The sequence below is a fragment of the Nyctereutes procyonoides genome, unplaced genomic scaffold (assembly GCF_905146905.1).
Source record: "Nyctereutes procyonoides isolate TBG_1078 unplaced genomic scaffold, NYPRO_anot_genome, whole genome shotgun sequence".
NCBI classification, from domain to species: domain Eukaryota; kingdom Metazoa; phylum Chordata; class Mammalia; order Carnivora; family Canidae; genus Nyctereutes; species Nyctereutes procyonoides.
Genome location: NW_026575133.1, coordinates 36,409,090 through 36,421,739, shown reverse-complemented (window position 1 = coordinate 36,421,739; position 12,650 = coordinate 36,409,090). Strand labels below are relative to the sequence as shown.

The 12,650-nt window shown below is 49.3% G+C and overlaps 1 long non-coding RNA gene across 1 annotated transcript; it reads left to right on the top strand.

Moving 5' to 3' along the window:
* The first annotated feature begins 311 nt into the window (after positions 1-311).
* LOC129493615 (uncharacterized) lies at positions 312-2,481 on the top strand. The gene is made up of 2 exons (XR_008661173.1): positions 312-1,858; positions 2,074-2,481. It is a non-coding gene; the product is annotated as an uncharacterized LOC129493615 (long non-coding RNA).
* The last annotated feature ends 10,169 nt before the right edge of the window (positions 2,482-12,650 follow it).

Here is a 12,650-nt window from a genome sequence, read left to right as displayed (position 1 = left end):
CTCGCGCGTGCAGCCCGGCGGGGGCGGGACGGGGGATGCTCCCCCCTGACTGTCCTCGTAGGTGCAGCCCGGGAGGGGCGGGACAGGGGATGCTTCCCCCTGACCTGTCCTCGCAGGTGCAGCCCGGCGGGGGAGGGACGGGGGATGCTTCCCCCGACCTGTCCTCGCAGGTGCAGCCCGGTGGGGGCGGGACAGGGGATGCTCTCCCCTGACCTGTCCTCGCAGGTTCAGCCCGGCGGGGGCGGGACAGGGGATGCTTCCCCCTGACCTGTCCTCGCAGGTGCAGCCCGGGGGAGGTGGGACAGGGGATGCTTCCCCCTGACCTGTCCTCGTAGGTGCAGCCCGGCGGGGGCGGGGCAGGAGATGCGTACCCCACCTGTCCTCGCAGGTGCAGCCCAGCGGGGGCGGGTCGGGGGATGCTTCCCCCTGACCTGCCCTCGTAGGTGCAGGCGCGAAAGGGGCGGGGAAAAGGGATGCTTCTGCGAGGTGCCCCGAAGAAGTAGCCGGTCACCTCGCCGGCAGGCTGGGCGTGCAGCGAGGCCCCGGCATCCTCCTGCTGAATCAACACAGTCTGAGCCACGGGGGACGTCAGCCTCCAACAGAGGAAGAACTCTTACAAGGCCACAGTCGTCGTGTCTGAACACACGAACGTGAGCGTAGCACAAGCCACAGAAATGACCAGACCTCGCTCCGCCCTGCCCAATACAAGTGACTGCTGCTTCTGGACCTGTTACAGAGTGAGCTTTGTCTGGGCCCCCTCCTGCCTTTTAGAGAAGATTGAGTGAGGCATTCCCGCTGGGCATTACCCCCTCGTCCTGACACCCAATCCACATCAAAGCCCCCCTTCCTTACCTGCCCCCCAAAACTACTTGCCACAAACCCCTGTCTCCTAAGTGCTTTCCAACATCCCCCTACCTCGGTGTCCGGGGGCAATGGTCTCCCTCGCTGCCGTCGTAAGAAACCCAGCTTGTTTCCACTGCAGACCTGTTTCTGGTGGGGTCTGGCTTTGGGACTGTGTAGGGCCCAGCAAGCCCCGCACCTCTCTTCCCCTCTGTGACCCCTCACTCACGGTGTTTGAGACGTCGGTGCTCTCTCTGCCTCCTCCTCCCTCACAGCAGAAATACTCTGACAGTGCTCACAGGCTCTCCTGTCCTTGCCTTTGGTGCACAGAGCAGCCCACCCCAACCCAGCGTGACCTGACGACTTCTCCAGAGGAGCTCTCCCTAAGGCCTCCAGTGACTTCCCACTAATGCCAAATGGAGCTGACCTTTCTAGTCATCATCTTCTGTGAATCCCACCAGTGGACGCCGGTGGCCTCTTTCTCTTCGGCTTGTGAGACATCCCTCTCCTGGTTTTCTTCCTGTTCTCTGGCTGCGCCATCTCTGCCTCCTCCGTGGGCCCAAAGTCCTCTGCCTGGCTACTCGTGAATGGAATTCCTTCACACTAGATCCTGAGTCCTCTCCTCACGCTGTACTCCCTCCCTGGGCAATCTCCTCCACACTTGGCTTGAATTACGGTTCACCTGAACATGGTTCGTTAATCTATACTTCCTACCAGCTCAAGATCATGAGTCAGATAAGTACCCACGTGACATCTCTTGGACGTCCCAAAAGTGCCTCAGATTCAACGTGTCCCCCTTGGAACCATTCTCTCCATGCACCACCCCTACCCCTTTCAATCTGATCTGCTTCTTGGGTTGACACAGCCCTGGGCTCCTAACCCTACAACACCTCTATAGGAGACAGCGTCTGAGTGGCCTCATGATCTCCATCTCCTAGGGTTCAACCGTTGTGTGGTCCCCTTCCCTTGAGTGTGACCAAAGCCCATGACTTGCTCAGGCCAACAGAGGCCAGCAAAGGTATCGGGGTGGATGTGATTCATTCATTCTTTTTTCAAAGATTTTATTTATTTATTCGTAAGAGACACAGAGAGAGGCAGAGACATAGGCAGAGGGAGAAGCAGGCTCTGGTGCAGGACTCTATCCCAGGACCCTGGGGATCACGCCCTGAGTCAAAGGCTGACGCTGAACCACTGAGCCACCCAGGTGCCCCTGGATGTGATTCTTTCACACAGGATTGTGACACCCATTCTGCTCGGGGACCCTCCTTCCCTTGCTGGCTCTGAAGAAGCAAGCTGCCATGCTGTGCACTGCAGTATGGAGAGGAACGCGGTAACTGAAAGAACTGAATGTGGCTTCCAGGTGACAACCAGCCAGAAACTGAGGCCTTCAATCCAAGAGCCCTCAAGGAAATGAATGTCGCTAACAGCTGTCTGAGCTTGGAAGCAGATCCTTCCTAGTTGAGCCTCAGATGAGAGCCCAGCCCTGGCCAGCACCTGACTGCAGTCTCGCAGAGGACCCCATTGTGCCCAGACTCCTGACCCACAGAAACTGGGATACTAGATGGATGTGGCTCTAAGCTGCTAAGTTTGTAGTAATTTGTTAGAGAGCACTAGATGCCTAATACAATCTCCATCACCAAGTCCTATCAGTTTTGTCTTCTGAATGCATTTTGGTTCCAATTCCTGACTCCCTCTCACCAAGTCTGTCACTAAATAACAGCGTCTGGGCAGGATTCTCTCTCAGAACTTCCCTCGGTCTTTTGTCCTGTCTCTGTCTTGTGTTAGGACATTTTCGTGGCTCGGTATATTCCCCTTGACCTCTCCTCCTGGGTAAATTCCATTCATTCCTCAGGAAAATCTTTCTTGAGTGCCCTAAGCCTCATCTCCCTTTATATCTTTGCTTTAGAGCTTTTGTTCACCACAGTTTTACAGGTATTTATGTAATTATTTCCTTCATGAGCTGTATCTCCCATCAGTATGTAAGCCGGTGGAGGTCGGGAACCATGTTTGGTTTTACACATAACTGTACCCCCAGTACATGGCACATAATAGGTGCTCACGTAGATTGGTTGGATGAGTGAATGAAAGAATATGTCCATTTTTGAAGCTCAAAGTGAAGAACACAAGCCTTCCCATCTCAGAAATACCAGGAAGGTGGGAACCAAGAGCGGTGCTTCCTGTGTTATTGCTCAGGATTGCCCAAATGAAGTTCATTATTTTGCTCTTAGGAGAAAAAAAAAAGCATAATTTCAGATTTTAAGAACGTAAACTGTCTAGAGACAAGGAACATACCTCATGTCTGAAGATATCAGCTGCCTGTGTGGCAAATGGTATTTTCCAAAATTTGCTGCAATGATCTCTCCCATCCCTCGTGCTTTTCTAAAATGTGTCCCCGCCACCTTCCATCAAGAGGTAGGCTGTGAGTCTCCCCTTGAACCGGGGTGAACTGTGACTGCCTTGGCCGTTAGAGAATGAAAGATGTGCCATCATATAATCTCCAAGACTAGCTCATAAGGGATCCCTGGGTGGCGCAGCGGTTTGGCGCCTGCCTTTGGCCCAGGGCGCGATCCTGGAGACCCAGGATCGAATCCCATATCGGGCTCCTGGTGCATGGAGCCTGCTTCTCCCTCTGCCTATGTCTCTGCGCCTCTTTCTCTCTCTCTGTGACTATCATAAATAAGTAAAAATTAAAAAAAATTTTTAAAATTTCCATTTAAGACTAGGTCATAAAAAGCTATGCAGCTTCTCTGAGACACTTGCTGAGGAGTCAGTCACCAACTAAGGAGAAGCCCCGTGTAGGCACAGCGTTCAGCAACTCCGGCTGAGCTCCCAGCCAGTAACAGTGCTGGCTGCCAGCCTTGAAGGTGAGTCATCGAGGACATCTGTCCAGTGGAACCCTCAGATGACTCCAGCCCCAGCCAACATCTGACTGCAGCCTCATGAGAGACCCCAAGCAATGACTGCCCAGCTGAGCCCTTCAAAAATTTCTGACCCACAGAATGACAAGCAAAACAAATGTTTCTAAAGGTGCTAAGTTTGGGGGTAATTTGCTACAGAACAGTAGTAAGTGGAACAGAAATTTGTTGTCCAGAGTGGAGCACTGATGCCTCAAAAACCATCTGTGGGCCTAGGCGGCAGGCAGCTAGAAGGGTCTGGAGGGCTGCTGGAGGAACCCTGACCACCGGGCCTCAAGGCCGTAAATGAGTGCTTCATGAGAAGTCAGCAAAATGTTAGCAGAACGTGTGGGAAAGCACACTGTGAAGAGTTTAGCACAACTAGTGCCCGCAGTGATAAGGGAAATGGAAAATGTACCCAGTGAACTGACGAATCTGGCAAAGGAGATTTCCTGGAAAGATGGTGGAATTGCCAACTGCAGCTGTGGGAAGATCTCAAACCAGAGGTGCCACGCCAAGCCCTGCTGAATATGAGCAAAAGGAAGTGGTGGTTGTAAACTGCTCAATTTGGGAGGGCCTTACGACGCAGCAGCGCTAACCGAACAACCTGATAGACTTGTGCACTGTCAGAGCCAGCTGGAGGATGAAGAAAATGACGCCGGGCTGTCTTCCAGGGTGGTGGGAAGGATTTTATAGCGGCTGCACATGGGGAAGTTTGAATAAGTGTCAGAAAAGGTCTCTTGCACTGTGCAAAAGGAATTCACTTTGCTATTTTCATTGTGAAGAAGGGACAGAAAACTGAGAACTGTTTGGGGCCTGGCGCTAGTTTGGTGCTTTGCATTTGATAATTTGATACCATCTCTTAAGAGCCTTCTGAGGAAAGTAGTAGAGCCTGTTCTGTAGGTCTTCAGGTGAGAACCCATGAGCACTTGAGTAAGATAACCACCAAGGCTGGGGGAAGAACAGTCAGGAAGGAACAGGGATAGTAACTCTCGAAGTTCCTACAGGGCCAGGAATAGTTCCTGCATCCATTAGCCAGAGTGGAAAATCCTCAAAATACGGGAGACGTGTGTGCGTGGGCACCCAAGTGGATGTGTGGGGTGCACAGCATGGTGAAAGTGCTGTGAGGGAGCCTGGACTGGACATCTCTCGGGGTCTTTAAAGTCAGGTGTGGTCTTTAGATTCATTTTGGATAAAGGGCAGAGCATGATGGCATGGATTTGGGGCCACATCTCTGTAACTGATGGAGAGGAGTTGGGTAGGTAGATAGGACTCGAAGTCCCAAGTTGAGTTGGGGTCATATCACAAGGAGTCCTAAATACCAAAAGGATGGGTTTAATTCTGGAAGAGCCATAGACCTTTTCACAGTTAGAAAAACGTCAGTGTCCTAAAAAGGCAACGAATGGGCCCTCGGTCTCCTACTCCTACTCATACCCTCTGTCTGCAATCAAGGGCCATTTCATGGAATGATAAACCCAGCTATTGTCCAGGCAGGAAGAAACCCTCTGGGCGTTGTAATCCTAAAGCCCTGAAATCCCACCTGCTTTGAGTTAGAAGGGAAATGTGCCCCACTCAGCTCCCTTTCCAGGTTCAATTTATTGGCTTCTCTTTATCTAAACATTGACACACCCCAGAGCATAGTACCAGATCCTCTTTTGTCCTCAGTTTACTCCCAAAATCATCTTTTTTAGTTCCTTGGCTTTAAAAATACCTGTATTCGGATGATACACCTGCATATATCTGGCCTTGATCTCCTCTCAGAACTCTACATACATATATATCCCCACCTACCCACTCAGCATCCCCCCATTGGATATCTAATAGGCGTCTCAAATTCTACCTTTTAGCACATATGCAAAATACAACTCCTGCCCTCTCCCCAAAACCTGTTCACTCTAGTGTTTCTTAAATCACCATTTACCCAGTGGTTCCTACCAAAATTTCGGCATCAGCCTTGATTCGTACCTTCCCCTCATCCCATACATAAAATTTGGTAGTAGATCGTGCCTGTTCTACCTGCAAAATTTTCACATCCCATTTCTGCCACTGTGATCCCAGACCAAGCCCCATTCATACCTCTTTTTATTGCGCTTTGCTTGGTTGTGCTTCACAGATACCGCAATTTTTACAAATAGAAGGTTTGTGGCAATCCTGTGTCGAGCAAGTCCATTGGCACCATTTTCCCAACATTTGCTCACTTTGTGTCTCTGTGTCACATTCTGGTGATTCTTGCAATATTTCAAACTTGTTCCTTATAATATTTATAATGGTGGCCCGTGATCAGTGATCTTTGATATTTCTACTGTAATTGGGGGCGCTACGAACGTCACCCATGTAAGATGGCAAACTTAACCAATACGCTGTGTGTCCTGACTGCTCCACTCACCAGCCATCCCGTCTCTCTCCCTGTCCCCAGGTCTCCCTGTTCCCTGAGACACAACGATATTGAAATTAGGCCAACCAGTTAATAACCCTACAATGGCCTCTAAGTGCTCAAGTGAAAGGAAGAGTTGCATGTCTCTCACTTTCAATCGAAAGCTAGAAATGACGAAGCCTAGTGAGGAAGGCACGTGGAAAGCTGAGACGGGTCAAAGGTAGGCCTCTTGCACCAAACAGTTATCCCAGTTGTGAGTGCAAAAGCTAAGTTCTTGGGGAAATGAAAAGGGCCACTCCAGTGAACACACCGATGACAAGAAGGCAGAAGAGCCTCACTGCTGATGTGGAGAAAGTTTTCGTGGCCTGGAGAGATCATTCCCTTAAGCCAAAGCCTAATCCAGAGCAAGGCCCTGACTCTCTTTAACTCTGGGAAGGCTGAGGGAGGAGGAGCAGCTGCAGGAGCAAAGTCGGAAGCTGGCAGAGGTTGGTCCGGGAGGTTTAAGGAAAGAAGCCAGTCGTCTCCGTAACATAGAGGTGTAAGGTGAAGCAGCAGGTGCTGATGGAGAAGCTGCAGCAAGGTGTCCAGATCTAGTAAGAGAACTAGTGACCGTGGCTACACTAAACAACAGATTTCCCCTGTAGACGAAGCAGCCTTATGTTGGAGGAAGAGGTCATCTAGGGTTTCCACAGCTAGAGAGAGGTCAGTGCCCGGCTTCAGGGCTTCAAAGGACAGGCCGCCTCTCTCGCTTGATGCAGCTGGTGACTTTACGTTGAAGCCGGTGCTCATCGAGCATTCTGGAAATCCGGGGGCCCTTCAGAATTATGGGAAACCTACTCGGCCTGTGCTCTATAAGGCTGACAGCACATCTGTGCCCAGCACGGTTTACTGAATATCTTAAGCCCACCGTTGAGACCTACTGCTCACAAGAAAAGACTCCTTTCAAATGACGGCTCACTGACAACGTACTGGGTCACCCAGGAGCTGTGACGGAGAGACCAGGAACTTCATGTTGTTCTCCGTCCTGCAGCCCACGGGTTAAGGAGTAATTTTGACTTTCGAGTCTCATTATTTGAGAAATGCATGTGATGAGGCCATAGCTGTCACAGTGGTTCCTCTGATGGGTCTGGGCAAAGTAAGCTGAAAACCTGGAAAGGATCCACCCTCCGAGATACCAGTAAAGACATGTGTGATTAATGAGAAGAGGTCAGAAGGTCAACATTAATAAGAGTTTGGAAGAAGTCGATGCTGGCCCTCATGGGTGACGTGGGGAAGTCACTGCAGACGAGCCGGAAGCGGCAGGGGAACCGGGTTCCAAGTGGAGCCTGAAGGTGGGGCCGAGTTGCTGCAATCTCAGGAGGAAACTTGAATAGATAAGGACTTGCTTTTTTTTTTTTTAAGATTTTATTTATTTCTTCAAGAAAGAGTGCACAAGAGAGCACAAAGCAGGGGGGAGGGAGAAACAGGCCCCTTACCGAGCAGAGATTTCCTCCCCCATAATGCAGGGCTTGATCCCAAGACCCCAGGATCATAACCTGAGCTGAAGGCAGCCCCTTTCCCGACTGAGCCACCCAGGCACCCCTCGAGGAGTTGCCTCTTCTGGATGAACAAAGAAAGTGTTTTCCTGAGATGGAATCTAGTCCTGGTGATGATGCTGTGAAGATTGTTGGAGAGACAACAAAAGATTTGGAAGATACACACACTTAGTTGAAAGCAGCAGGAAGTTCTACTGTGGGTGAAATGCTATCAACCAGCATCACATGCTATGGAGAAATCATCCATGAAGGGAAGGGTCTACTGATACACCAAACTAACGTCATTGTCGTCTTAGTTTAGGAGGCCACCACAGACGCCCTGGCCTTCAGCTGCCGCCACCGTGATCTGTCAGCAGTTGTGACACAGAGGCAGGAACCTCCTCCAGCGATAGGACTACAGCTCAGTGAGAGCTCAGATGATAGTCAGCATTTTTTTTAGCAATAAAACATTTTAAAGTATGTATATTTTTCATCATCATACTGTTTCACACCTGACAGACAACCGTGTAATGTAAACGTAACTTCCATATGTGCCGAGAAACCAGTAAGTTCAGTTGACCCACTTTACTGCAATATTTGCTTTATTGTGGTGTTCTGGGACCGAACCCCCAATATCTCTGACATCTGTATGCATTTCTTTCTGAGACAAATGAGACCGCCTCCCCCTGTTAGACTCTTGCCCTCCTACAGTTGATTTCCAGAAAGGGAGAGACATCATTTAAGAACGTAACTTGGCCTACTGCCCTCCCCTACTTTAAGTCTTTTTTTTTTTTATTTATTTACGATAGTCATACAGAGAGAGAGAGAGAGAGAGAGAGAGAGAGAGAGAGCGCCAGAGACACAGGCAGAGGGAGAAGCAGGCTCCATGCACTGGGAGCCTGACGTGGGATTCGATCCTGGGTCTCCAGGATCGCGCCCTGGGCCAAAGGCAGGCGCCAAACCGCTGCGCCACCCAGGGATCCCCTACTTTAAGTCTTTCAGTTGCGTCCCATTTGCTTAAGATAAAATCCAAACTCCCTGCTATGCTTGCAAGGCCCTCCATTACCCCCCCTACCCCTAGTACGCTCTATTCTGCTTTGTCTCTGTAAATTTGCATATTCTATACATCCCAAGTAAGTGGAATCATACGCTATTTGTTTTGTGTTTGGCTTATTTCACCTGGCAAAATGTTTTCTAGATTCATCCATGCTGTAGCTTGTATCAGAACTTTTTTTTTTTTTTACTAAATGTGACTGGCTCATCTATTTCAAGTAACTGTCTTTATTTTTCATGCATACTTTTCTGCAGTAATACAACAATTGAATTTTTGTAACTCCAAAAAAAGGTTCCAAAGATTAGGAAAAAAAGATTAGAAAAGTTTGAACAGAACTTGTGACCTTGAAAAACTGATGTTTCAGTTGTGATGGTCTCTAAAATGGAACCTTTTTTTCTTTTTAATATTCAAACTGATGAGTTTTTTATTTTGTTTTATTTATTTATTTGAGAGAGAGAGACAGAGACAGAGCACAAGCAGGGGAACACCAGGCAGAGGGAGAATGAGAAGCAGACTCGCTGCTGAGCAGGGAGCCTGATGCAGGACTCGATCCCAGGACCCAGGATCATGACCTGAGAAGAAGCCAGATGGTGCACTGACTGAGCCCCCCAGGTGCCCCCTAAAGTGATGATTTAATAGATGATGCTTTGCAGAAGATAATGATATCAGAGGAACAAAACATGGAATATTTTCAGTGATTTTAGATATAACACTTTGAGCAAAAAATAACTTCCCTCCTAGAGAATCCCAAGAAACTGCTGGAAGCCCGTATGTCTCATCTAATAAAATACAGAACAAATGTGTAATGCTACAAGCAGATCACTTTGGATCTACTATCAAGAATAAGGGAAGCAGGGATCCCTGGGTGGCGCAGCGGTTTGGCGCCTGTCTTTGGCCCAGGGCGCGATCCTGGAGACCCGGGATCGAATCCCACATCGGGCTCCCGGTGCATGGAGCCTGCTTCTCCCTCTGCCTGTGTCTCTGCCTCTCTCTCTCTCTCAGTGTGCCTATCATAAATAAATAAAAATTAAAAAAAATATTAAAAAAAATAAAGGAAGCAAATACCTTTCCTTACTCTGATTGTGTTCCACGTGAGGCCCACTGTGCACAAGTGTGAGACCATGAGGGTTGCCTGCATTGAGTAATGTAATAATAAAATAACACAAAACGACTTCATTGAAATGAAAGAAAAAGCTTCCTAAGTCTAGTGTATGAAAGTAGAGGTTGGAACAAGAGATTGATACAAAAAAATACTAGCAGCCAGAGATGTAATAATGGAGCAAATATGGCAGGTTACACAAGATGGTATGATAGATTTTCCTTGAAATATAACGGTGTCAAATTTGTCTTTCTTGGCTCATAATCTTACTTTTTAAAAAGAGATTTTATTTATTTATTCATGAGAGACAGAAAGAGAGAGAGAGAGAGAGAGAGGCACAGGCAGAGGGAGAAGCAGGCTCTGTGCAGGGAGCCCGATGCGGGACTCAATCCCAGGACCCCGGGATCACACCCTGGGCTGAAGGCAGACGCTCAACCACTGAGCCACCCAGGCGTCCCGTTGGCTCATAATCTTAATATGCAAGAATACCCCTTGTGTGAAATCAAATTTGATAAGCTTCTTTAGCACCGTGTAAAGGAGACACACATTTTTTTGTGATTTCAAAAAAAAAAAAAAAAACCTGAATGAGTAGATGGGATATTCTTATGTCTGTTCTAAAATCCACACTAAGAACACATCCAGATACCCCATGGGGATGGAGATTAACTGCAATGAAGGCAGTTTACCCACAAAGATATTTATAAATATTGAAATAGATATAAAGTGAAAACTCCGATATGCTGACATTGAAGGCATCTTGGTATAAACAGGCGGCACACATCTCGCATCTGTGTGGGACGATACTCCGAACACTGGCAACGTAACAAGGCTGTAACAATAAAACATGACTGTGAATACAGCCGCATGCTTAACACTGTCCCTTTGCTTACAACACAAAAGCAACTTCCAAAAGTATGTGGTTGAATGTAAGATTTTAGCAAAAGATATATGGCCTGAACTTCAAAATAAAATTGTGGAGGGGCGCTTGGGTGGCTCAGTGGTTGAGCGTCTGCCTTCGGCTCAGGTTGTCATCCTGGGGTCCTGGGATCGAGTCCCACATCGGGCTCCCCGCAGGGAGCGTGCTTCTTCCTCTGCCTGTGTCTCTGTCTCTTAAGGATAAATAAATAAAATCTTAAAAAAATAAAAATAGAAATATGGAAATTGAAAAGGAATCGCTGGACCGCAGTGCCGATCATGAGAAATCCGCACATCCGATGGAGATTAAGGAGCTCACGGACGCTCTCCTGCCACGCTGGAAATGAAGACACGAAAAATTAACACGTCTCCAATTTCTAATGCTGTGCGAAGCTGTCGGCCTTGATGGAACGGAAGGGGATTGAGGGGAGGTGCGACGGAGGGAGGAGGTGGGTGGACTCCTGGCCCAGCCCCGCCGAGTTTGGGGAGCACACTGCATCTCCTCTTGCCCGGTGCCAAATTCTGTTTTCTCCTCCTTTCCTGTGAGGCTTGATCCAGCGCCCTCGAGGTTTTCCCACTTCTCCCTCTGGATCCTGGGCCCGGATCTGCCCCAGTAGTTCCACCTGAGTAGGCTGGAAGGGGCTCTCGGATGGACCAGCAAAGTACAGAGCACTAGAGCCGCCTTCTCTCTCTCCCAACACCTTATTCTGGAAATTTGCAGTTGTGCCGTTCACATTTTCCTAGACTTCCTCACATCTGGGCAACCATCCATTAATCCACTTTATTCTTGATGCATTCACAGTGAGTGAGACACGTCAGCATGCTCTCTCCCCTGCTTGCTTCGGCACGCACACAGTAATGAGTATTCACTGTTCAGTCTTTTCCTTGTGATCCAAAACTTACAATGAAGTGCCCTGCTTGTAAGGGAATGTTTGCTGAATTGTGACAAATCTCTACACTGAGCATCCCTGTCACCCTAGAAAGTTCCCCCATGCTCATCAGTCCCCACTCCCTCTGAGGCAACCACTCACTACTCTGCCTGGCAGTAGTGGAGCACAGAGCAAAAGGAAAAAAATGTTAAGGTTAATTTTTCTCCAGAGCCTGGTCAGTTTTTTCCATGAGCCCTTTCTAGATTCAGTTTACTACTGACACACACAAGAAGAAGAGTAGCCAAGGCTGCTGGTTCCCCAGGGCCCTTGTGCAGGGTGACAAGAGTGGAGACGGGGCCCTCCTGTGGACCTCCCCCGCCCCTCCCCGGCCCAGGTGAGCTCCTGTACTGCGTCAGGCCTCAGCAGAGCCTGCAGGTGACAAACCCTGTGTCAAGACAGCTGGGGGTGGGGGGCACCCAGCTCCTCCCATGCCTCTAAGTTCCGAGAACATTACAAGGAGGCCTTCTGTGGAGACCTGAATCCATCCATGGGTCAAGCCTGGTCTGTGAGGCCTCTGCAGATACCTGCGGGGGTGGGGGGAGGGGGGAAGGCAGGGCCCCCGCACTTCCTTCTCGGATTTTCCTTCCTGTTCTTCCAGTCCCAAGACTGGAGCATCAGGGGCTCTGGAAGTATAGAGATGAGAGACTCACCGTGGCTCCCAGGAAAACACAGCTGGTAAGCTTAAGAAAGGATGCCCCACGTCCCTCGGGCAATGGGAATGATCACTAGTCCGATGCCTTGGAAAGGCGGACGCTGGGAATGACGTGGACAGAACACTTTTGGAAGGAGTGCACGTCTTGCCACCGCACAGAACTCTGGGTACATCTGCCTCATGATGTAACAATTCAGGCTACAGTTTGCAAAGAACAGTAAAATACCAGAATGACAATATACCAAACGCAGTATTACCACCTTGGGAGGCCCTGGGGGCCGTTGGAGGAGCAAAGCCAGAGCGGTAGGCGGTGGCTTGTGGCAGGTGGCCGCTCCCGGGGCCCTGGATAAGTCCACTCACCGGGTACCTATGCCCCATG